The 24,436-nt window shown below is 34.5% G+C and overlaps 1 protein-coding gene across 2 annotated transcripts in view; it reads left to right on the top strand.

Moving 5' to 3' along the window:
• The window catches only part of ADAMTS17 (ADAM metallopeptidase with thrombospondin type 1 motif 17), a 511,869-nt gene that overhangs the window by 338,053 nt on the left and 149,380 nt on the right, over nucleotides 1–24,436 (top strand). The gene's annotated exons all lie outside the window — the stretch shown is intronic.

The raw sequence follows: 24,436 nt of genomic DNA, 5'->3' as shown, positions 1-24,436 counted from the left end.
TTTTTCAAGATAGTGCTTAATGACACAATATCCTGAAATCTAATTCTATGACTCTATCCTCAAGGAGCTTATTAAATAGTATACATATGTGAAGGTATATAACTATATAAAAATCAGTGGTGCAGTGGATAGAGCACCATGTCTGAAATCAGGAAGACTCATCTTCCTGAATTCAAATGGTCTCAGACCCGTCCTAGCTGTGTAGCCCTGCATAAGTCACTTAACCCTTCTATCTGTTTTCTTAGCTGTAAAATGAACTGGAAAAGGAAATACAAATTGCTCCAGCATCTTTACCAAGAAAACCCCAAATGGGGTAACAAAGAGTTGGACATGACTGAAACTACAGAACAACAACAAAAACCACTTTCCTATGTGCTAGCTGCTGGACTAAACTTTGTGAGTTCTCAGTTCTCAAATCATATCAGAAGGATGAAATATACAAATATAAATATATGCTTAATAAAGACAAAATACATTTTAAAAATTTGTTTAGGAAGAGAGGACACTAGCAACTGGGAGGAAATTAGGAAACTTCCAAAAGAAGAATTTGAGAAACTCAAGAAAGGCCAATTTGGCTAAATGGTAGAACATGGGGAGGCGAGTAATATATAATGATACTTGAAAGGTAATTTGGGTCTAGGATATGAAAAGCCCTAAAAAAATCAAAAAGAAATTTTTAAAGAGAATCACTTGAATTTGATGGTGTTTTGTCCTTTGTTTTTGAAGAAGACTACATCAGGGAAGTGATGTCATGCCAAACCCATGATTTTGACTTGACTGAGGGGTGTGCTGCGCTAAGTCACCAGCCTCACTTTTCCCTCTGGAACCATCTGGTCCAAAGCTAGATATGGTTGAGGATGACTGGAGAAGGCCTTTAGATGCAAGGGAATCAGAATTAAGTGATTACCCAAGGTTACACAACTAGTAAGATTCTGGTCAGTGTCTGAGGTCAGATTTGAATTGGTCTCTCTCTATCCACTGTGCCACTTACCTCAAATATCTTATATTCCATAGCTATCGTTCAAGGGGAAGAATACTAGATTTGGAGTCAGAGGATCTGGCCTCAAATTCAAGTTCTTAAATTAATTTCAATCTTGTTTGCATTTTTATTCTGTCAAACAGTTCCCTTCATACAATTTAGGACTTCAAGGAGTCTTAATGATCTCTCTTTGAGAGTAAAAAGTAAGAAAAAATGCTAGATTAAACTAGAAAACTAAACTAGAAATAACTGGATTACTAATGTCTACCATAGAGTAGGCAGTTACTAAATATTTTTTGAATTGAGATTGATTTTATTTGAGTGATTTTTATTTCATGCTTACCATGCTAGTTCTGGAAGACTTGAGAAGTTATTGTACATGTGCCATAAGCAGCAATTTAATGGTATATCAGCCTCCACTAGAACTTTGGCTTCATCTTAGTTCTGAATTTTTCTCTCACATTGTTCTTCCTCTAAAGTCCTGGGTCTCCTGTGACAATTTGCTATCCCCTGGCTTTCTAGAATCTGTCACCTAGGCTTGTGGTGAATTAAAAGTACACCAAATCCTACAATTGTTCCTTATTCTATTATTATTATTATTATTATTATTATTATTATTTGATAAAATTAATACAAATAAGTTGTGAATTGTTGCTGTGACACCTCTTCTTCAAATATTGACATTTTTTTCAAATTTTTATTGTATCTTTTGATATCACCTAGATTTCCCAATGTCTGCTCAACAGGAACTTTTTTTTTGGTTTTTTCAAGGCAATGGGGTTAAGTGTCTTGACCAAGGTCAACTAGGTAATTATTAAGTGTCTGAGGTTGGATTTGAACTCAGGTCCTCCTGACTCCAGGGCCAGTGCTCTATCTACTGTGCCATCTAGCTGTCCCTAGGAACTTTTTTTTTTAAATCCATTCTATCCTCCTCTCCCTTCCATTAGTATTCATTTAGGTGATTTATTTTACTAGCTCTCATTCTCTGCTCCCTTTTATGTATTTGAGGTCTTTGGGTATCATGCAATGAATAAACACTTGTTGACTTAATGATTTATGGTTATGTGGGCTCTATCAAAATCAGGAATGTTGTAATTGCTTTAAGATTCCTTCCAGCTCAAGAAACTGTTTGATTCTATGCTTTCCTTATACCAGACCTGGTAACTAGAGTTCTGCCTTCCTTAATTCTAACTGTAAGGGCAGCTACATGGGTTCAAATATGGCCTTTAGATTAGAATTTACTGAGTAGGAGAATGACCTGGTTAGACCATATATAAGAAAAATTGCTTTGACAGTTTATGGAGAATGGATTGGAAAGGAAAAAGATATAAGACAGAAAGACCAATGGTCTGGCTGAGAAATGATGGAGAGAGAAAGAGAGGCAAAGGGAAAAAGAAAGAAGGAGCTTCTGAGGAAACCTGAGATCTGGAAATAAGACTGATTCTGTTGATGTGAACTAAAAACTAAGTCCATTCCTTTGCTTAGCATCTTTAATGAGCCAAATATCTATACTATTGCTTCATAATTATCCTGTCTACTAAAGTCAGTATCTTAATCTTATTTCTAAAGCCTTGTTTCAGTGAAATGTTAAGGAAATAGTAAATGACATTAGTAATCCACTAAGAAAGATGAATCTGAATCTGTATTTAATTATGTGTTCGTTAACTTCTTCCATTGACCAGAAATTGCTAACTCATTAATTTCATTTATAGATGGGGAAGGAAGGAAAAAACAAAGGTGGGAAAAAAAGGACAAAAATAGTGAAAAAAAGGAATAAAGGGAAGGAGGGAATGAGGAGGAGGGAGGGGGAGGGACAAGGGAGGGAAGGAAGCATTTATTAGGTTACTTTGTTCTAGACACTATGCTAAGTATTTTACAACTATTATCTCATTTGGTGACCACAACAGTCTTGGTAAGTGTTAATATGATTTCTACTTTACATTTGAGGAAACTAAGACAAAAGATGAATGACTTGCCCAGGTTCACACAGCTAGTAAGTATCTGAAATGGAATTCAAGTCTTCCTGAGTCTAGGCCCAGTTTTCTTTTTTATTGTATTACCTAAAGTCAATTCCATGATATTTCCTGAAACAATATCTTAACTCAACCTCTTGCCAATATCTTGACATTTTCAATGCATTGTCACACTTTTATTACACACTTCCTGAGTTCAAGTCACTATCCTAAGTGTAAGATAATCCATGCCCTCAAAGAGCTCACCATCTAAATCAGACAAAATAATATGCAAAAATATTTTTAAAAATGCAGAAAGAATAGGGGGAGCTTAAGTCCTGGAGCCAGGTAGAGAAACGAAGAGATGATTGTTTCAGACTTGATTTCATCTTGCAGAATAATGAGTTTCAAGAGATCATGAAATTCAAGAAGTAGCCAGGTGGGAAATGATGAGTTAAATTCCCTAAGAGCCCTTCTTAAAGGAAGGATCAAGTGTAGATCTCCAGTGTCCACCTAGCACCCCCCTCTAATCACAGGGACAGGGGCCTCAGGGGTAGGGTTGCTAAGGAGGTATGAGTTTCAGAGTTAATTTCATTTTGCCGAAAGATGAGTTTCTGGAGATCATGAAGTCCAACTGGAAAGCTGATAATTTCCAGTGTCAAGAGAGGCAGGTCTGATAGACATGTTATAGATTATACTATAACTGAGGATGAAATTTTTTTTGTTTTCTCTCTTCTATCTTAGAATAGTGTTTTGAAAGATTACCCATGTAACTTTTCTTCCTACCTCTGAACAGTTTCCTTCATTTTGAAATTATAAATGTTCAGTCCAGGTTACAGTTGAACTTCTTCAGTGGGAATGCCAACATATAACTTTAGGAGATGTGCTAATTTCAGGATCCATGAGCAATTTGGTATCATGACTACAGACTCTCCAATGAAATTTGAAAAACGTGCTGACATTCTGAATCCAATATAAATATGGGTGGAAATGTGAGCCTTGGTATTAAGAGCTAGGTGACAAATCGAATACCAAAGTTTTCCTGCATTTCATGGGTTTTAGTCAATTTTATATTTAGATTGATATTTCATGACAAAGTCAGAAAAATATATTATCAAGAAGTTTTAAATATGTTCTTTTTTTAAGTTTTTGCAAGACAAATGGGGTTAAGTGGCTTGCCCAAAACCACACAGCTAGGTAATTATTAAGTGTCTGAGGCCAGATTTGAACTCAGGTACTCCTGACTCCAGGGCCGGTACTTTATCCACTGCACCACCTAGTCACCCCTAAATCTATTCTTGATTAAGAGCTTTCTCCCTTATGCTTTTGAAGTATATGTGTATGACTTCAAACTAACTCATAATTCAAAGAGAGATGACAATATAACAATATATAAATGTCTATCATCCAAATGTCCTTGTAATGCCTTTGTTTTATTTTAAAAAACTAATAGTTCTTTTGCAGAGAAGGGAGACTGGGTATGGGACATTATAAATGTCTTATTTGGTTGATATGTTGGATTAGTTTTGCTGAACTCTTTTCTATTTCTTTTTTAAATTTTATTTCACAAGAAATTGTTTATTGGGTGGGGAGATGGGAGGAATATAGCCAGAAGTGACAATGAAACAACAAAAGCTATGCATAGAAATTTGAAAAAAAAATTTAATTGCAATGGGAAAATACCCAAATCCAAAACTACCAAGTAAAATTTTATTTTTCAATATCTGCAAAGAAGTCTCCTAATGAGATTCTGCTGCCTCAGAAACTTTTCAACTCTGTTGGAATTTTAAATATTTTCAACTTAGGCAAATGCCTAAGTTCTTCTTTGCAGAAGAAAGCCTGACAATCTCCAGACTGCCTCAGCACTGTGCAGTCCTGTTATCAGATTCAGATATGTGTAGATGATAAGTGTTTGGTGCCCAGGACCAAGGCTTGGCAAGACATTTCCCCCAATATAAAATGCAGTGCTCTAATGAGGACCTAAAATAATCTTTTCTTTGTTGCAAAGAATGTTCACTGCTTCTGCCAAATGGCACTGTGGAGTGCTAACGAAGCGCTTATAATTACTCAAATGAGGAATTGTTGACAGTTCCCCATAAACTTGCTAGTGAGCCAAGTTTGGATTTTATTTTCTTAATAAATTGAACACTTAAGATGGGATATCCTAGGCATGTGTTGGTCCATGATATATTCTCATTATTTACATTCCTTTTTTAACCACTCCAAAGAAATATCATTAATATCCTTTATAGTAAAGCCAACTGAGCAACTCCCAGCCTTTTGCTAGTGTGTTTAACTGGCCCCTTGTCAAGACTAAGGCATTTCTAAGAATACTAAAATTCTCTGGTCAGTGGAGTCTACACTTCGGGTCATAAGTATTTTCAAATCTAAGACACCCATTAGTAACCTATGGCAACCTTAAATAAATTTGGTTCCTTAATCCTTACTTTTCTAAGGGAAAGATACCTTATACTATAAAGATAGATATGCCAGCTCTAGGCAAATATAAGAACCAATTTAAGGCTAGGGTATTTGTATGTTCATAATATACTTTAAGATAGTCTTGAAGAGATCTACTTTAAGATAGAATCTGTCCAAGCAAGGGACTTCTGCTAAGGTAAGGGCTGGATTAAATGATCTCTGCAGTCCCTTCCAATTCTTAGATTATATCCACCAGGCGACAAGCATTTAATTAAGCAGGTACTATGTACTAGCCACTGTTGCTAAAGGCTATGAATAAAAGAAGGCAAAAAATAATAATTCCTACCCTCCATTTTAATGGAGAATTCAAATTCTGTGATTGTATAAGTGTATAAAGAAAGACAAGTCTTACTATAATTATGGACAAATCAGTTAAGAAGGCATTAGTAGGGTGGCCAGGTGGTGTGGTGGATAAAGCACAGGCCCTGGAGTCAGGAGTACCTGGGTTCAAATCTGGTCTCAGATACTTAATAATTACCTAGCTGTGTGGCCTTGGGCAAGCCACTTAACCCCATTTGCCTTGCAAAAACCTAAAAAAAAAAAAAGAAGGCATTAGTACTTAGAATATGCTCAGATTTGACCTTCCTATTACAATTTTCATTTTAACAAAGCCCTTTGGAATAAATAACATGGGAACTTAAAGGCAGTGAGGTGGCTAAGTAGATGGACTACTGGACATGGAATTAGGAAGACTCATCTTCACTAGTTCCAATCCAACTTTACCCATATCTGTGTGACTCCAGGCCTCAGTTCCCAGTTGTAAAATGAGCTGGAGAAGGCAATGGCCAACTATTCTAATATCTTTACTAAGAAACTTCAAAGAGGAGGCAAGAAAAGTTGGATGTGACTGAACTCAACAAACAAAAAAAAACATGGGAACTGAAGTTTTTGGCAGTACCAAGTACCCCCATATTTGGGGATAGAGAAGCCTTCCCTTGCTCTCATGCCATAGTATTATGAGGGACTGGCTAACAAAGTCCAGATGAGTCCCTATAGAATGCTTATATTTGTCCTGATTGTGAAGCCAGAATTGATGACTTTAAGAGATACTGAGCTGGATCCAAGGTCATATGCATAAGGGACAACAGGTCAATCACTTACCCTCAAGAAGTCTCACGGAGCACATTCAAATATCCCCTGCCTAGTTCAAATCTAATACATAGAATGTTAGGAAAATCAGTTTCTGACCATTAGTAGTTCCAGAATTGATACTGCAGGATTGACTCAACTCAAAGTCTTCTAATTGACTGCGAAGCCAGAATTGATGACTCAAAAGATATTGAGCCTAAGGTCACATAGTTAAGAGCCAAGAGGTCTGTTTCTCACTCAAACTGAGAAACTGTCTCTAACCTCAGATGCTGCTCAGAATATTGAGAATCATCAGTTTTTGCAACTTCACAGTCAATTAGAAGGCTGAGTTGAGTCATCCTCCCCTACCAATCTCTCAGTCACTCATATCCAGAACGTTATTCTCCAAAGTTCCATGTGATAAATTGGAACCAAGCAAGAATGTACAAAGAATGGTTTTTATGTAACCCATCACAGGAAGAACAGATTGAGAATGGTCTGAGAACTCTGCCAGCCCTCATTGGCTGGTCCTCCTAATAATGACATGAGAGCATTAAAAGATTTCCCTGGGGGTGGCTAAATGGTGCAGTAAATAGAACACTGGCCTTGGAGTCAGGAGTACCTGAGTTCAAATCTGACCTATTACCTAGCTGCGTGGCCTTGGGCAAGCCACTTAACCCCATTTGCCTTACAAAAACCTTAAAAAAAAAGATTCCCCTTGCCCAAAAAGATCTACTTTCTTGCTCTGTGAAATATTTAAGTTATGATATTATTCATACCTTTAAAGTTGTTACTAAAAGCCTCTGGTAAAATAGAGATTTTAGCCCAAAGGGTTAATACATTAAATTATTAGCAACTATTAGCATTGACTTACCTCATCAGGCTAGCTAATTTATAAGGACTCTGAGGAACAGGGATATACTACAATTAAGTTCAGTTTTATCTGAATGTGCTCTATAAGAAAAATTATATGGTCAGGAACCAAAGGACAAACCTAAAGTCCTAAGCAAACCATGTACCAGAATAGATATGGGAAAGTACAAAGAGGAAAAAAGAGGTAGCAGAAAGGGATAAAGGAGAGATACTAAAATACAATGTATTTGGCAATTTTACCTAGGGTAGAATTTTATGTTAAGTAAAACTTTTCTTTTAGTGCGCTTGGTGAAAGACGAGTAAAAACTCTGACTTACGTAATACTTTTAAATAAGTTTTATTATTTTTCAGGTATTTTAAATTGAAGTTATGTAGTCCTTGAAAACAAAACAGCACTTGTCACATTACAGCTAGAGAGAGAATGCTAGGGTTTATTCCTTAGCTATAAACTGCAGCTGTCCAAAGATGGAGCTCAAAGAATCCAATTGAAACTATACATATAATGTGCCAAATTTCAGTCATTCAATATCAAGGCAACATGCCTGGCTCCATCTAATAACCTTTTCTGAGCAATAGAAGGACCTACCTGGCACTTTACAATAGGGGTTGGCAAACTATTGTAGTTCTCTGTTTCTAAGCTAAGCTGTGGGACCAAATGATGCTTTGCTGGCCGCCATGCCATAGCGGCAATAGCACAAATGCCAAGGAGGCTTAGAAGTTGCAATCTCTTTTTTTCACTCTCTCAAATTTTTTTAAATTTTGCCTAAGCTAGAAAGTCATATATCCCATTTACCTCACAAGGAGACCACCCAGCATGATATACATATGTGTATGTATGTATTTGTTATTTGACACTGACAGAAACATAAACACAGTGCATTCTCTGATGACCACTGGGATATTCCTTTTTCCTCCTACTTGATGAAACTGAGATCCTCCATTTGTTCTTGATGTTGTTGCTAATTCTCAGAGAAACCTATTTTCCTGTTTGCAATGAGCACCAAATGAGAAAAGAATAAGAAGATTCATGTTAGCAACAAGACATTTTCCTGCATTTTTATGAGACTTTCTTGCCTTTCTCATCTCTATCAGCCGCTTGCTCAGGTTTCATCTTCAATAATGTGTGTCCTTTATTTTCAAAGAAGCCCAGGACATCAGGGAGGTAATGCCATGATAAGCATGTGACTTTCATTTGAATGAAGCGGTGCTGTGCTGAGTCACCAGCCTCACTTTCCCTGCCAGTGCCATCTGGATTGAATGGTCAGATATGAAGCAGGACATATGAAGCTAAACATAGATTCATATTAATCCTGCTGTGAAAGAAGAATCAAATCCAAATGGAAGGGAAAACAAATTAGATAGGATTAAAAATTGAAGATAGTAAGTTTTTGTTCTGCATTCAAACTCTACAATTCCCTCTCTGAATATGGATGGTATTTACCATTACAAGTCTTAGAACTGTCTTTGATTATTGTACTGCTGAAATGAACAAGTCCATCATAGATGATCATCACCCAATGTTGTTGTTAGTATATATAATGTTCTTCTGGTTCTGTTCATGCAAGTCATTTCAGACCTTTCTGAAGTCCCATTCCTCATGATTTCTTAAAGAACAGTACTATTCCACCACATTCATATACTACACTTTATTGAGTCATTCCTCAGTTGATGGACCTCATCTTAGTTTCCAATTCTTTACCACCATATTTTTGTACATGTGGGGATTTTTACCCTTTTTTGTGATCTCTTTGGGAAAAGCTGCTTTGGTTAATCTTCTCTACCATATCCCTGATGAGAGATAATCCAATACCTGTGTAAAAAGAAGACAATATATTCTAAAACTAGATGTCTCACAGGAACTGCCTAGTCTAATGCCCCAATTCTACACATGAGGAAACAGAATCCCAGAGGATTAAACTGACCACATAAGTAGTAAATGGCTTTGAATTCAGTTCTTCTGACTACAAATCTGTATATCTTCCATTATACCAAGCTCCCTTAGGCTGATTATTCCACTTAAAGGCACTTCTTTAATTATTCTACCACTGCTACAGAATCACTAAAGCCATCCAGGGCCTAAAGGACAGAAATCAAAGAGCTGATAAAAATCTAAAGAGGGAAAAGTTGAAGCTTTTATCGCTAAAAATCTTCATTTAATTTAAATTACAAAAATTCTACCAGATAACAAATTTGAAGATAAAAATAGAACTCATGTCTCCAATTATTTTGAATAGGATATGGGAATACTTAGACTGAAATTTTGAAGTCTCTTTTGAGACTGACATCAAAAATGCAAATGGCAGGCCAACTATACCAAAGCATAGTAATGTTTAAAAATAAAAAACAGGCATTTACTAGATTGAAGATATTCTCCCACAAAGCAAAAAATTTTTAGTACCTCCACATAACACTATACATCATAAAAATGCCATCAACATAACAAGATCCATAGAAAAAAGCTGGAAGTATCAAGGAATGTCCTAAGTACAGGCATCAAACATCAGCACCACAGATATGACTTGAAAAAATTGTTGAGTATCTTCAGGAAGGCCAAAATGCAAGTTAGTTGAAATACTAAACAGCTTTTTTTGCTTACTTTGTATGTAGTATTTGTTTGCAATGTTGTCTTCCCCATTAGATTATAATATTCTTTTTGTAGCAGCAGAGATTATTAGTACAATTCCTTCAAAATAGGTACTTAAAAAGTGTTCATTGATTGATTAACAAAATAGTTACTGGATCTAGGGAGAACTAAAATAAGTTTCTTAGCAAACCAGAAATTGGCAAAACCAGATAAAACCTATAATTATTATATCAAATTATTCATAGGGATGCATAAATTACTAACAAAATGCTTTGTTGTCTTCCTCTCAAATGCAAGCATGATCTCTTTTTTCTTAACAGAAGGCATCATCCCACTGCTCTGACCAAAGATGATCCCACCAATGACCTCCATGAAATATAGGGTAATTACATATTTACAGACCAAGCACTCATAGCTTTTATCACTTAAAAAAGGAACCCCATAAATACTGTGCTGTAGTGGTGGTGGTTCAGTCATTTCAATCATATCTATATCTTTGTGACCCCATTTGGGGTTTCTTGATACTGACTGGAGTGCTTTAGCATTTCCTTCTCCAATTTACTTTACAGATGAACTTGAGGCAGAAAGGATTAAATAACTTGCCTTGAGTCATATAGGTAGTAAATGTCTGAGGCCAAATTCTTTCTAATTCCAGGTCAGGCACTCTAACCACTGTAGTACCTAGCTACCATAAAAACAAAAATATCATTAACATTATGTGAATGCGGGGGGGGGCAGCTAGGTGGAGTAGTGAATAAAGCACCGGCCTTGGAGTCAGGAGTACCTGGGTTCAAATCTGGTCTCAGACACTTAATAATAATTAGCTAGCTGTGTGGCCTTGGGCAAGCCACTTAACCCCGTTTGCCTTGCAAAAACCTAAAAAAAAAAAAATCCTAATAAACATTATGTGAATTTATGTATATATAGATATAAATATATGCATGCATGTATATTGTGTTTGTATAGGTTTCTGACAATTCCAAAAGTACACATTAAGACCTGTATTATATGTGATTTGCTGTAAACATATTATGCCAAATGAGCTTTAATTTCAGGTTATCAGTAAATCTCTAGACATACAGCTTTTTCTTTAATAGCTTTATATCACTTTTCTGAAGAAAACCAAGATATTTGTAAAATATCACCTTTGTTCATTGGTTCTATTTGATTTCTAGATTCTAGCTCAAGGACTTTAGTTTCTGTTTTTCCTTTGTGAAATTTAAGAATGTTCAACTTTATATGGGTATTTAATATAAACATATATATATATGGATATATACATATAAATGAATATACTCATACACATATATATGAATATATTTTCACATGTGTATGTGTATTTATAAAAGTATATTGGTCAAAAAATAATAACAAACAGCATAAGTCCTAGGACTATAAAAAGCAGCATATTCATGTGGTTAATTAATTATAGAACAAGCTACTCCAAAGCATCTTAAAATTATACTGACTTCATTGATCTCTCAGAGCCTTTGACTTAGTTCTGAATTCATGCCTTATTTATCTACTATAAATATATAGACCCAATACACAGGAAATAGACCTAAGCACAGGAAAAATGCTTGCAAATTTATTATCTAGATGGAAAACAACTCTACTTAAAAATGCCACCAACAAAATGATATCAAGCTTAGTTGGTATGAAATATGTCCTAATTCATGGATAGTTCAATAATAAAAACTAGTATTTATATAGCACTTTGTGTCAGGCACTTTGCTAGGTGCTTTGGTATTCTTCTCTCATCAGGAAGCCCCTATATCTTTACATAGGGAAGGCACAACTGGCTTTCAATTCAGGAAAACCTGATATCAAGTCTTACCTCTGTTACATTTTTAATGTGTGGCCCTGCACAAGGACATAACCTCTCAGTATTTTAAGTATTACTGGATTGTTATTCACAGACAAGTTTTTGGCCTGCATCTGAAGTTCCCTAATATAGTCGTTCCCTATATTAATGAAATCAAAGATCCAGTCCTTTGCCTTATCCCCATAATTCTCTTCTCTTGAAACATATTATCTTTCTTAAATCAAACTGAATATGATCTTCAGGGTAAAGAGGAACATACTAACATCTCATTGATATCTCAAGTTTGCCATCATTATATGGCTCCACCAAAAAGCACATTAAATATTAAATAATTTTCTCCAATTGATATCAAAAAGTCATTTAGACTCAAATAAGATTAATATTCTTCAAGTTCACAGAAGAAAACCTAAACACTTTGAGCTAGAATCTGACAGTCAAATGCAACCCATGAATGAAGATATTTACAAATATTTTGGTTTTCCTCCAACACTTGATATCAATGGTAAAGCTATTAAGGAAAAAGATTTGTGTGTGAATTTGTGTGTATTTGTGGGTATGTGTGTCTGTATCAAGAGATTTACTAACATCCTGAAATCAAAGCTTAATGGGAAGAACATGTTTAAAGCAATTTATAACATTCTTTACATACGCTTTTAGAAGTATCAAATGGACTAAACAAATTTGGAAAGTATCCTAATAAAAATCCACACAATAATGTTGAAACACAGAACCTCTAACTCTAAGACAAAAATTGAAAGATTAATGCTTCTTCGTCAAAAATATGAAGAGGATTGATATACCTGCCCAAAACAGTATAATCAGGTTAAAAATTTGCAGAAGTACTTTTGAAACAAGGTGATAACATCTTACTTGATGACATTAAAGGGCCTCAAAAGAAATTTGCTATTGGTTTTGTTACTTGTAACTGCAAGTGGTTTATCCCTGAAGTGAGTCTATGAAACAATTAAGATTCAAGAAAAATCAAAAAGAAACATCTGAATCAACTCAACTAATAAATTATTGATAAAAGAGACTTTAAACAAATGACCAAATCTTAAAGCTTGTTTTGTTTTGTTTTGTTTTGTTTTAATAAGATTGAAGGGATGGATCTATGATGCTAATTAAGGACCAGGTATTGTCACTAGAAATTACTTCTATGTTATTTTCAAAGAACCCTGAACATAGAGCAATGCAGATTACGCAAGGAAATAGCAGAAAATATGTAACTGTGTCACTAAAAGCAGTAAATAGAATACTCAAAATCCAGTGAAAGAGAGCCTGACAACTAGAAATTTACATCAGAAGCTCACTAGTTTTCATAAGTTAACAAATGATAAATCACCATATTACAAATACATACCTCAAAATATACTTGAGAATTCAACCATCACTGAATTGAAACTGGATTGATATCATATATATTTTAACCAAAATTATCTGGACAAAAATATCCATAAATATTTTAAAATTATCTTTATTGATGTCACCAAATAAAACTCATAATCCTTAAGCTCATAGAAAAAAAAAGACCTAGAAATAAAAATCATATGGAAATAGGAAAAGGTATATCTCATCCCATCATTCTGTCTGCTATAAAAGCTGTCCTGAAGATGGTTTCAGTGAGCCTAGTGAAGATGGAACTTACACCCCAATACATATATTCAATTACAAAAAAGCAACTATTTTATCTACCCATAGCAAAGGCCACAGAATTTTAAATTTAAAAAAAATAATAGCAGGATAGTTAACTGGACCTCTTCTATTTAAATCCCATCAAAAAATGAGTCCTAGTTAGCAACAGTAGTTCACATTTTATATCACTCTTGAGGTTTGCAAAACATTTTATATACTTTATTGTATTTGATCTCATAATCTCTATAGTATGGACTGCAGACATCTTCCTATAGTAATTGTCCTCTTTTGAAAGCATTCCAATTTGTCACTGGTACCCAGGTACCCAGGTACCCAGAACTGAATACAGCATTCCAGATATGGTCTAACCAAGGCAAATGTATCATGATTGTCATTCAGGGTGCCTTGTCTCTCTTAATGTAGACAAATTTGAGTTACTTATAGTTTCATGTTAATTAGTTCCATGGAGACCCTGGAATGGTTAATAAGCATACTTGAAAAAGATTGAGGTCTCTCACCTTACATACAAACTTCCTAAGAAAGCTGATGATTTCAGTGAGTGGGATGAGAAAAGAGGGTCCAAATAGGTAGCAAATAGCACTTTTTCCAGATAAAGAAACTGAGGCTCAGAGATATTAAGTGATTCAACCAAAGCTGAATTCAGTGTTCTTTTTACTCTTGTTTAGCTCACTCCTCTATATCACCCTAATAGTATTATGCTGGGATAGGTGGATGATACAAAGATGTATATGCTACTGTTCTTGCCCTGACTAAACCTATCTTGACTTTCAAAACAGGAGGAATGCAAAATTGGACATATATTCCTTATGCACAATTTATGAAATTTCAATACTCTACATATTCTTTTTTAAAGGTTCATTGATGTAGTTTTGGGTTTTTTAAAATAATAATCATTTCCTTACCATCTCTATTGAACTGTCTTTGATACTGACAAATAGTGAAACAAAACTGACTGATGGATTAACATGTCTGACAGTATTTGCAACCTTCTGAACCATTATTTCTACCTCTATTACAGAAAGGGGAGAGTTTTTTCATCCTCTGGACTCAGGATCTATGATTGGTCCTTAAATTTCTAGATGCCTTTTAGCATTAATTTTGTTTACATTATTATAATGTATACCCTGTCCTAGCTCTTCTGTTTTCATGTATCTCACGTATCTTCCCATGTTTCTCTTAATTCTTCAAATTTGTCATTTTCAGCTGTAAAAAGAATACTCAATTACATTCATAAACTATAGTTTGTTTATCTATTCCCCTTATTAATTAATGTGCACCTGCTTTGTTTCTAGTTTTGTTTTGGTACTATGTTTTTCTTAAGAGCTAACAAAGTAATCCTTTTATTTATCATTCTCTTTGACTGAAGGGGCAGGGAAAGAAATTATCCTCAAATTTTAAAAAATCACTCTAGGATATCTTTTAATAGTTACTTTAAAATTCTGAAAAAATGGGAATTTCAGAATAAACAGCCATACCATAAACTGTAGCTTGTATTCCACTTGAGGAAGAAAGGAGAAAGAGAAAGGAAGTTATTAAGCACCTACTGTGTATCAGGTTCTTTGCTAAGCAATTTACAAATATCTAATTTGATCTTCACAACAACCCTGGGAAATAGGTGCTATTATTATTCCTATTTTATAATTGAGGAAACTGAGGCATATAGAAGTCAACAGAATTGCACAGGGTCACACAGCTAAGAATCTTAAGGCCATATTGGAATCAGTTTTCCTGATATCACTAAAATTTTTAGATTAGTACTTTTTTGGGGGAAAAGAACTGAAAATAAGGTAAATGTCCATCAATTAGGAGATGGTTAAAGAAATTGTGGTAGATGAGTAAGATGGGATATTACTGTCCCTAAAGAAATGATTGAGGGGGGCAGTTGTGTAGCATAGTGGTCAGAACATTGGCCCTGGAGTCAGGAGAAACTGAGTTCAAATCCAACTTCAGATATTTAATACTTACATAGCTGTGTGACCTTGGACAATTCACTTAACCCCACTGCCTTGTAAAAACAAACAAAAAAAAAGAAAATATATTTGATAAGGGCAGGCTTCTGGGAATTGATGTAAAATGAAGTAAACAGACCAAGACAATAATATTCTTGCTTATTAGTTTCCTACTCTGTTTGCTTTCATCTAAAGTGACTACAAAAAATAAAAGGAAATAATAACAAAAACTCAAAATGAATCCTTTGTAATTGTAATCAAAAAACAGAAGTGAAGAGATGTACTACTCCCTTTTCTACATTTTATTTCTTCTATACACTTTCAAAAGTTTTATTAATGTTCTTGGTATTATATCTATCATTCTGCAATAAAAAATTATGTTTTTGAATTCAGTAAGGAAAGAAAAAAATTTTATGGGCCTAAGAAAATACTATAGTAATTAAAGTACATTTGAAACTTTTTAAAAAGAGAAAAGTGCAAAGGTACATCCTCCCCTTCTTTTTAGAGGTAGGAGTAAGGATTGTGGAACATTGTATAAAATATCAGATTTAATTAATTTACTTGTTTGATTTAATAAACTTTCCCCCCTTTTTTCTTTATTATAGGGAATGATTACCTGGATAGGTATAGAAAAAATATAGTAGAAAAAGGATAAAAATTTTATCTAGTATTCTTAAAACATGGAAAACATCTTAATATAGGAATTGACATACTGAATTAGACTCATTGGTGATGCAGTCCAGTATTCTGGAGCCAATTCTAACTGCAAGCACTAGGCTATGAGATGTTTGGTTTTTGATTTCTTAAGACTAGACACATTCAAGCCTCTCAGTAGACATGCATGCCTCTATCATTCATAAATTCTTCTGAGATGGCTAATAAGATATATAGAAAGAATATTTGGCTAATATTCTAATCTAGCCTCAAATATTCCAATGACCTTTTTTGTAACCTTGAGTCACTTGACATTTTAGGGCCTTAATTTCTTTATCTATAAAATGAAAGAATTAGAGTAGACAATTTTTCTAGTTCTAAAGTTGTATAATTCTATTACTTCTGAAAGTTTTTTTTCCTTAAATTTGCTTCTTTAGATCATAGTTCCAATATTGTTCATGGAAATAATAAGTAAAAGTTAGATTTTATTATGTTTATTTATATATATATTATATATATATATATAATTTCCTCTCCCTTCTTGTAAAATTGATAAGGTTTCCAATATTTCTTCTATTTTCCTGTAAAATTTCCATAACCATACTCTGAAAACTAAAATTTTTGTATTCAAATGGATCAGAACCTTTTAAAAGTCCTTCAAATGATCAAAAATACTGTGGACCTCTTGCTTTTACCCTTATACCCATTAATCCTGGTCAGTTGTGCCTGATCCATAAGGTGGCTTCAACTATATTATGATGACTATGAATAGGAATTGTAAGAGACCTACTTTGAAGACCCATAAATGAATAATGTGAATTTTGAGTGTTTGTAAAATAGAACTTTGCCAAGGATCACCAGGATAATGTGGAAATATTTTACAGACTTTATTGTTTTGGGTTACTTTGGTTTTTGGTCATCTTGTTCTCTTGGAACACCAAACCATATAAATAATTTTTTATAAAGCTCCAGTAACACTCCACACTAATGACTTAAATGATATTCTATGGTAGCCTCCATTTTAAAAATCCTGTCCATTGCCAAGAATATTACATACTGGTTCCATTGACTGCAACAAAGGAATAAAAATGCCCTCACTAGCAGATTAGTTTGGCTACTGCCCTTTTGTTCCCCATTTTGCTACTGCTGCTCAGAATTGAACATTCCTATGTCATGTGTTCCATCCCTAAGGATATATATGTGTGTGTGTGTGTGTATATATATATATATATATATATATATATATATATATATATATATATATGAACCCTGAATAAAGCCAGCCAAAGTTGGCAGTGTGGATGAATCTGTCACAGTTAGTGTACTCAATACATAATTAATTTAGAGAATGACACATATTACATCAATATTTGTATTTGATCCTTTGAGACCACCAGTTCAATTGAAAATATGGGAAGCATTAAAGTTGTTTCAGTTGAGTGTTGCTTTGGACACTTAGGCAGGTTAGCAATAGAGCAATCAGTCTATTGATTATCCCAGTTTTCAGCAGATACATCAAACTAGTGACTGAGACAGAAAAGTTCTTGTGAAATAGTTAAATCCATTTCCTCCACTTTCTTTTTACTTAGTCTGAATACAGCACAGCCCATTCTGACCTATTTAATTCTAAAGGAGATGAAGTCTCAACTGTACAAACCATTTCTTCTTTTACCAAAACTGGAAAAGTGACTGGAAAAGCCAAAGTTCAAGACAGCAGAACAAACCAGTCCAGAATGCCTAAATTGTCCATTGTATTTGGCCAGTGTGGATTCACATTCTAGCATGTGGTAGCTTGTATAAATACATATAAATATTGACTTAAAGACTTTGGCCTATATTTCTGAGAGAGTAGATATGGAAAGATTTGACCTGCTGGAATTTGGGTTTTTAATAAGTCTGAAAAAATTACCTGAACACCTAACTGAAAAACATTAAAAAAATTTTTTTGAAGATCTCCAAATATATAAAAATGGTTAGGGCTTTTGTGGCTTCTTAAACTTAATTGGGAAAAGAAACATATAAAACCATTACTGTATCTTCTAGGAACCATTTCAAAATGACTCTGAATTTAGTTGAGTGGCATATACTAACTTATAATGCCATATTGCATTGGTGCCCTTTTGGATAAAATAAACCTGAACAGATAATGAATTTTCAGAGAACAATGTTTTTCCCCCCTTACTTCAGTCTGATTGTTGACTATCTTGTTTTGTGGTTGTTGATGATGCTACTGAATTTGAAATTCAACAATAATCTTCAAGGTGGTTTCCTTTCTGGCGTATCTCATTTGTATTTTTTCCAACTAAATTATCTAATTAACTTTATACCATTGACAGAATTTTCTAGAAGCACTATTGTTTATATCAAATAAGGTGAGGGAAGGGGGAATGCTATTGAAAAATTGCTATGACATTATACATTAAACATGGAAAATCTTTAAAAAAAAAAGCCCTCTAATCAAACTTCCCCTGCAGTTTGTGAAATACCTTGGTCCCCAGCATTAAGGATATTGGCAATAGATAAGAGCCTAAGAAGAAAGGAGGAAGCAGAAAGATAATAGATGAGTAGCCGAGATTTCAGAAAATAACAAAGAATATCAAACTAATCAGACAGTTCTCTAAATTCATGTTGTTCAATTCTTTTAATTATATCAGTCCTTTTGGGAGAAATAAAATGCTGACAAGCATGTTCCCTGTTGTATTTGCCTGTAAATAATTTACAAGGTTTAAAAAGAGGCTATGTCTTTGCAGCAGAACTGTAAAACGGCAGAGTACTTCATGCATACCTGAAAATTGTCCTTAAATTGCCAAGTAGCTGAACTGCCTTTGGCTTTGTCTCTGAAAAAAAAATCAAAAGACTTAGAATACTTAAACTTTGGCAATAATGTTTACAGGCTCATATGAAGTCTAAATCAATGCTGGTTTTGGACATTTAACAAGGAAAAAGTTTTTTGTTATTATTATTTGTTTGTTTTTAGCCTGAGGACAGACATTAATAGACTACCAATAGAAAACACCAATCTGCTTAACTTGTGCCCAGATAGTATAGACTCTCTTGTAAGGGTTTTTTTGCTTTACAACAGACAGTACTTTGTCTGGCTTGTGTGTTTGAAACAGAGACTCCCATAAGGCATTGTGGGAGGGTGGCTGGGATTCGTTTGAGAAGAGTATGGGGAGAAAGACTGGAAGAAGCTGTAACCAGAAGGTAGAAAGTTGGTACCTTCATCTTGAGGGCATGTAGATTATGTTGAGCCAAGTACTTAGTATGGAATTTGTGCTTCTCTGCTCTTTTCTCCAAAGACTATTGAAAAATCCCTTGTGGTTAATACGAGGGCAACCCTTCCTTGGGAGAAATGAAGAATGTCTGTGACCCAGTGAGCACTGAGCATAGGCATATATTTTGAATGAAATGTCCCCTACTATCCATAAAGATTATTTTCTCTACCAATAGTTCAGAGTCTGGAAAAAAGCAGTTTCTCTTAACTGCCCTACCCTACCTGAGTTTTTAACTCTAAGAGCACATATCCATAATAGTTAACTTTTCTTCTTGTGATTATCATGCATTAGATATTCTTCTGTATATACATATATATATATATATATATATATATATATAACATGCTGTACTAATCATTTTTGCATTGTTATTTAGAACTGAAAGGAAATGAAACAATTAAAAAGTCTAATTTTTAGAGTTTGAAATCTGAAAACAAAATGGAGTTAGAGTGATTGCACTGTATGGACTTGAGCCTGTGTTACATATCTACACATACACACACAGAGATGCATATATTTATATGTGTGTATATATTCAGTCTGATTTTCATTTATATGTCTACCAATCCTACCAACAAAGTGACTTCATTTTTGGAACTTCTTTGAACCAAAAAAGACCTCTCTAGAGTAATTTTTTCAAGGTTTCCTATCTCAGATCATCCAAAATAATTTATTTTTATTCTCTCCTTTAATATTTCCATTACTGATTTAGCCATATATTAATTCTATCTCTGTCCCCTAGATGTAATCCTCGTATTTAGAACCTTTTTGCATAAACTTTTTCATCCCCTATGCTTTTAATGTGTAAAACACAATTGATTCTCTTATCCCCCTAAAATATTTAAATTTTTACCATGTTTTGTGATTCATAAAGTACTTTTTCAGAGTAATTTGGGAAGGATAAGAATCAGTTTTACTCTCTTTTTTAGGGGAAAACTGTCTGAAAAAAACAATCACTTGTTTAGGTTTACATTGCCATTAAGTTACAAAACTAGGTCTTGAATCTGTTGTGCATTTTTTCTAATTCACAGACTGGTATTTTTTTTATTACATTATGATGTCAGGTTCCAAAGTTATCTGACACATCCAAAACATCTAAACACTCCAAAGAAACCAACATATTTACAAAAGAGACCTCAGTAAGTTAGAAAATTAATAACTGAGGTCTAATCAAAAGGTTGTAAATTTTCAACTGTCTAAAATTTCTCTCTCTATGTACTCAACATCCTTCAGTGAAAAGTACCTTGCCACACTGATGAGAGGCAGTGTATTTATGCAAACAAACATAGGAGATAAGTAGGGTTTTTTATGAAATCTATTAAGGGAGAAGAGAAGAAATTGAGCTTTTGGTAATATGGTAGTATAAACAGAACATACTTATAGCATTAAATAACTCCCTACTAAGATTCTCTGAACAAATATTTTAAATATATAATCATATTTAGAATCTGTTATTGAGGTAGAACTCATAGTGACTAATCAATAGTCCAGAAAAATAACATAAAAGATTCATTTCATTACTCTCATACTTTTCTAATTCTTAGATGTCTAACCATTATTGGAACAAGTCCAATCACAATATTTAGTAGTCTTCCTTAGCAAAGAGTTCTATGTCTGTTGCCAGCTATAATTTGTTTTCTAATGTTTCACCTAAATCCTACCAATTGAATCTTTAATCTAGTATTCTTAACACTTTCTTTATTGGCAGTGGACAATAACAAATCCCTCCTCAGAATTACTTTGAGATTCTTTCCAAGTTTCTTCAAGTTCACTTACAAAGTTTCTTTATCTTTGGAATTCTTTAGGGAGAAAAGGTTCCTTTTTCCCATTAAGGACACTTATAATCTTTTCAAAGATTTTAATTTGAAATTGGCATAGCTTTAGCTCTACTAAACTATGATCTGTATTTGTAGACCTCTCAGAGTCATTGCCTAGGAATGTTTGATGATACCTCAGATTCCTTTACTGGTTCGTTATCCATCATACCCTTTAAAGATGGGTGTAACTCAAGGATCTATCCTGGACCCAATCTAACCTTTCTTAGTGACCTCACTAGCTCTCATAGTTTAAATGAACATCTGTATTCAAATGACTCAGATTTATATGTCTCATATCTCCCTCAGTCTCTTTCCTGATCTTCAGTTTCATATCACCAATTGCCTCTTGGATGTTTAAACTTGATATCTCAGAGATTTCAAACTCAGCATGTTGAAAAGACCTAGTAGCTTTCCCCAAAAATGTATTCCACTTCAAAACTTCTGTGTTTCAATTGACAGTACAACCATTCTTCCTGCTCCCCCGAGTTCATAATGTTATCCCAAATTCCTTATTTTCCTTTATCCCACTCAAAGATTCAGTTACTAAATCTTGCCATTTCTGTCTTCACATCTCTCATATCCATCCCCTTCTTTCTCTTAGCTACTACCTTAGTTCAGGCCTTCATCATCTCTCAGACTCTATTGACTTCCTAATTAGTCTCCCTTCTTCAAATCTTTCCCCACTCCAGTCTGTCCTTCACATAGCTGCCAAAGTCATTTTCCTTACACTACTTTTTTTAGGTTTTTGCAAGGCAAACAGGGTTAAGTGGCTTGCCCAAGGCCACAAAGCTAGGTAATTATTAAGAAGTGTCTGTGACCGGATTTGAACCCAGGTACTCCTGACTCCAGGGCTGGTGCTTTATCCACTACGCCACCTAGCCGCCCCTTCCTTACACTATTTAATCCTGCCACTTTCCCACTCATTAAATACTCATAACTCCCTATTGCCTATAAGACAAAATATAAACTAGATTTTAAAGCCCTTCACAAATCAGATGACTTTTGCAGCCTCCTTTTTTGTATTCTATGATCCAACCAAAATAGTTTTCTCTTTGCACCTCATGAAAGACCTTTCCATCTCAGTGCCTTTATGTTGGACTTCCTCTCTCCATATGATGATGATGATGATGATGATGATGATGATGATGATGATACTTAACATCTATATAACCCTTACTATATGCCAAGCCACTTCTAAGGGCTTTATAATTATTATCTCATTTTGTCCTCAGGTAACTATAGGAGGTAAGTGCTATTCATAAACCATTCTACAGGTGTAGAAACTGAATATGAGCTGCACGGGTCATAGAACTAGGAAGTGTCTGGATTTGACTCAGATCTTCCTGACTGTGTCCAGTGCTCCATCTAGCAGTGTGTTCCTTCTTCCACTTTACCTCAGAAATCTTCCTTCTTCCTTCAAGATGCAGACTGTGCTTGTATTGGTTTCTTTGGAGCCCAAAGAAAGTGTCTGGCATACAGTTAAACCCTTAAATGTTGTTGATACACTGATAGTACTTGGTACAAATAACTTGGCTTGTGAGTCTTTTAGTTTTGGTCCATACCCATGATTTCATTGGTATAAGGGATCTCTCCTTGAGGAAATTCTCCTACCAATGTAAATTGGTAAACTATTCCTAAATTTAATGAGCTTCAAGAGTTGACTAGGGCAATGTGCAGTGAAATGACATGCAGCGTCACACACCTAGTATATGTTAGAAGTGAGACTTCAACCTAGGTTCCAACTCTGCTACCAGTCTATCTGCTCTTCCCTTATGTTTTTGGTATTTATTGTCTTGCTTTAAAAGAGAAGTAGGAAATGATTTCTAAAGAAAAATTATTTATTGGTTCATTTTTCAATATTTTAAAATAAAAATAAGACATATCTCCCTGAGGGATACCATCCTTTCTCCTCTGATACTTCTACTATACTAGTGCCTTCATTACCTCATTCCTGGACTTTCATTACCTCATTTTCTGCTGGTTGGACCCCTACTTCAAGCCTTTCTTCTATTCAGCTGTCATATTGATCTTTCAAAAGTTCAGGTCAGACCATGTTGCATAAAATCAATAAACTTCAGTGGCTCCTTATGACCTCTAAAATAAAATATAAAATCTAATCGTAAAAGTCTTTCATAAGAGCGGCTAGGTGGCATAGTGGATAAAGCACTAGCCTTGAAGTCAGGAGTACCTGGGTTAAAATCCTGTCTCAGACACTTAATAATTACCTAGCTGCGTGGCCTTGGGCAAGCCACTTAACCCCATTTGCCTTGCAAAACAAAAAAAAAACCTAAAAAAAAAGTCTTTCATAACCTGGCAGTCCTCCTATCTTTTCTTGTTTCTTACTTATTTTTCCACTCATTTATTCCTTAGTCACATGAACTCTGAAGTCCAGTGACACTGGCTTCCTTGTTTTTCAACATGTAAGAGTCCATCTCCTTCTAATTGTGGGTGTCATCCTTGCCTGGAATTCTCTCCCTCCTCATCTCTACCTTTGGCTGGCTTTCTTCAAGTTTGAGCTAAAATTGAACTTTCTGAAGGAGGCCTTTCCCAGCCCTACTTATTTCCTGTCTCCCTCCCCCAAGATTATCTAAAATTTATTTTGATTGTACATTTCTTTGCATCACCCTCATTAGACTGTAAGCTTTTAAGAACAGGGTCTTTTTTGCCTCTTTTCACATTTCTAATACTTAACAAAGTGCTTGGCACATAATAGGTACTTGCTTAGTAAACGGTTGTTGAATTGACTTCGGTAAGTGCAGGGTTGTATAAGGGAGTTTTTCAATATAAACACAAATACATTTTCTAAGTTAGAGAGAGGAGATATGGAAATCATTTTATGGACAAGACAAATCCTGCTCTATTAAGTAAGGGCAAAGAAAGTCATTATCCACTAGAGTTTGGGGGGGGGGATTTGTTATTAATAACCCTCCAGATATCAAAGGAATAACTAGGTCTTTGAGTGAGATCCCTGGATTATGTTGTATTACTGGTTTTTATTTGTTTTTTTGATTGTTTTTGATCATTTTACTGTTACCCTTGGCATGAAAATAAACTAATGTTTATTTTAATTTCCCCATCTGAAAAATAAGGAGAAAGAATTCTTCCTCTATCCCACAAGAATTATCATGAGAATAAATAAGATAATATAAAGAATGAACTTCAAACTCAGAAGACAAATGATTTCAGATTTCATCATTTATTTTTGAAGTGTGTTCTGGGAATAGCAACAGATCCAACCAGATAAGGCTAATTAATATATAATACCATGAGTAACAAGCACGAATTAGATATTAAATGTACTTAAATATTTCAGTAATGGGAAATTC

This window comes from Macrotis lagotis, chromosome 4 (assembly GCF_037893015.1).
Source record: "Macrotis lagotis isolate mMagLag1 chromosome 4, bilby.v1.9.chrom.fasta, whole genome shotgun sequence".
Classification (NCBI taxonomy): Eukaryota; Metazoa; Chordata; class Mammalia; order Peramelemorphia; family Peramelidae; genus Macrotis; species Macrotis lagotis.
Note: the sequence above shows the minus strand (reverse complement) of the source record. Positions and strands in the feature narration are given on the sequence as shown.